The following is a 2,789-nucleotide window of genomic DNA, read 5'->3' on the forward strand; positions in this document are numbered from 1 at the left end:
AATTTCTTCTAAAGTATACCTACCTGTGAAACCCTCCATATCTGGGGCGCTCTGTGCCACGGGTGTCAGACTTTTGCAAAAGCCCTGTCATTCTAACGGGACGCTCTCCTGTAGGAAGTTGCCCCTGCCCCCTGGCGCCCGTTCTGGGGCTTCTGATGAAACGGCGACCCACCACCCCCTTCCCAGACCCTGGCCCGCAGCCGGATCACTCCGGGCGCGCTGCCGATCACGTGGCGAAGTGGTGCGCCCCGGCACCGTGGCTGCGCGTCCATTGGTCAGCGGCTGGGGTCCCGGGCGTGCCCATTGGCTGCGGGGGGCGTTCACGTGGAAGGGGGCCTGGGATGGAACCCGGGGTCCCGAGAGGTGGCCGGAAAGTTAAAGGGGGCAGCGCGGCCGCGGGGAGCTCGAGTCCCGGGTGACTGCTGGAGGGAGGAGGTGAGCGCGCAGCTCTTGCGCACTGACGGACGTGACCGCCGGCGGGGGGCGCGAACCCGAGCCCGGCGCCCAGCTCGTGCCGTCGCGGCCGCTGTCCCTGTTCCCCCAGTGCGGATGCTGCCGCGGGCTGGCGCGTCTGCCCTCGGGACTTATGAGCTGAACCCGGTACGTACCTCCCCAAGCCTCGAGTCCGAGGGAAGGGCCGGGGACAAGGCGAGGGCGTGCAGCGGGGACCCGTTTGGGTTCCTGTCACCTACATGTTCACCGTGCGACTCGCACTGGCACACTGGGGCCGGAACACTCTAGGGAGCTGGCCCCAGGGAGCTGTTGCTTCATCGTGGATAGGCGATCCAGGGACCGCAGCTGGGAAGCGCCTCTCGGGCCCACGTGCTCCACAGCGCTGCTGGGCCCGGCTGCGACCGTGACCCGGGAGCTGCGGCTGCGGCGGCTGATGCCTTTGCCACCTGTTGTTCTGGCTTCGAACCTAGCACAAGTTCCCAGCCCCGGGTCCCGACAGGTCTGGAGACGTCTCCAAAGTTGGGTAGTGGGGTTTGGAGATTAAGGACAAGCTGCTTCGTCTCTCTCCGGGCCCTAGTTTCCCTATAAAACGCGAGGAAATACAGTTGGTAGGCTCTCAGGCCACCGAGGGCGACAGGACCTAGGACGATCCCCGTCCCGGGCTGGCGGAGGCCAGGCGGCCGCGCGGGGGTGCTGGTGTCGCGCTGCTTGCTCGGGCCGGGGTTGCCCCGCTGCCGGCCCCGCCCGGGTGCGATAACGGGCTCCTCCTCCTCGTCGTCTTCCTCCCCCCGCCAACATCTCCGGGAACCCAGCCCAGGCCCTGCCTCCCGGACACACCGACGCTCACGTAGTCGCCCTTGCCACAACCCTGCGGGCTCTCCGATGCGGCGAGCGAGCTGGGGAGGGGGCTTATCTGCGGCCCAAAAGGTGGGTGCCGCGCGAGGCCCAGGAAGCTTGTAGGGAGGTTGGGGGCGGAGTGCAGCCCTGGCCGAGCTGGACGGAGGGGACAGGGTCGGAGAATAACTGGTAGGATCCTCCAGCCTGGAGAGCACTGGCCTGTTCCTGCCCCCTTTTGGAATCCAAAAAAAGGGGTGTGGAAGGCACAGTAGCTGCAAAAGAGGGAGTGGGGGCCGGTAATGGCGTACTGGAAGATTTGGGGGCCTGTGAGAGCATTGTTTTCTGAAAAAGAGGAGAAAATAGAGGGAAGACTGGACTTGGGAACTTGGAGACTTGGAAGGTGTTGGAACCTGTGGTCTGAGTGGCGGGGCCTGCCTGGGAGACCCAGGGTGCAGCAGAAGAGACAAATAGGGCTTTGGGCTGGGAGGAAGAGGAGGAAAGGAGGAAATGGTTCCTTGGGCAGAGTTGTCCAGGAGCCAAAACTAAAGTGAAGACAGCTGGAGGACTTACCACAAAAGTACAGTTGAGGTATTTAGGGAAAAAAGTTAGTGGGAAGAGACGCGGCACCAGGCGTGGGTCGCAACATACAATGTCAGGGCCAGCAGGGACCTTGGAGGGGGACCTCAAGCCCAGAGCCGCTGAGTGACTTGCTCCAGCAACAAAGCAAGGTGCGGGCATTCTTAGCCTAGTGCCCTGTTTTCCCTCCTACGTTTTCAGACGGCAGGGGCTGTGTCATTTGAACTTGCCTCTTTCCTAGAATATGCAACCTCATTCACATATCAAGATTCTTTGGATGATGGGGACAGGATCAAGGGGTACAAGTAGCCTTTAAGGCTGTCAATAGGGCCCCATGGTCTAAATACAAGGGGAAAAGACGTGCACTCTCCTCATGCTGGATCAGTGAAACTTTTTGGAAGGGAACACAGAATTAATTGTTGGAGGGAGGTAGATGGCCACATCTTTAAAAATGAAAATTATAACCTGGTTGTGAATGTTTACTGAATGCAGTTTGGCAGCTTTCAGTATTCCTGGTGGGTTGCTTGTGCATCTGATTTTTTGTTTCTTTATTTGTTTTTGTTTATTTATTTTTTTGGGGGGGGACGGAGTCTTGCTCTGTCGCTCAGGCTGGAGTGCAGTGGCGCGATCTCAGCTCACTGCAAGCTCTGCCTCCTGGGTTTACCCCATTCTCCTGCCATTCTCCTGCCTCAGCCTCCCGAGTAGCTGGGACTACAGGCTCCCACCACCACGCCCGGCTAATTTTGTGTGTGTGTGTGTGTTTTAGTAGAGACGAGCTTTCCCCGTGTTAGCCAGGATGGTCTGGATCTCCTGACCTGGTAATCCGCCTGCCTCAGCCTCCCAAAGTGCTGGGATTACAGGTGTGAGCCACCGCGCCCGGCCTTTTTTTGTCTTTTCTTTCTTTTTTTTTTTTTTTTTTTTTT

The 2,789-nt window shown here is 59.4% G+C and overlaps 1 protein-coding gene across 2 annotated transcripts in view; it reads left to right on the forward strand.

Annotated features, from left to right (window-relative positions):
- Nucleotides 1-338: 338 nt before the first annotated feature.
- PPP1R3B (protein phosphatase 1 regulatory subunit 3B) overlaps nucleotides 339-2,789 on the forward strand; it is a 15,546-nt gene continuing 13,095 nt past the window's right edge. The window contains exon 1 of one of the 2 annotated variants that reach the window (XM_025394543.1): nucleotides 339-600. The gene's annotated coding sequence lies outside the window, so the exon portion shown is untranslated. Of the gene's footprint in view, nucleotides 601-1,264; nucleotides 1,381-2,789 lie in introns of those variants that run through there. The other variant, XM_025394542.1, reaches the window with a different exon arrangement.

The sequence above is a fragment of the Theropithecus gelada genome, chromosome 8 (assembly GCF_003255815.1).
Source record: "Theropithecus gelada isolate Dixy chromosome 8, Tgel_1.0, whole genome shotgun sequence".
Lineage (NCBI taxonomy): Eukaryota > Metazoa > Chordata > Mammalia > Primates > Cercopithecidae > Theropithecus > Theropithecus gelada.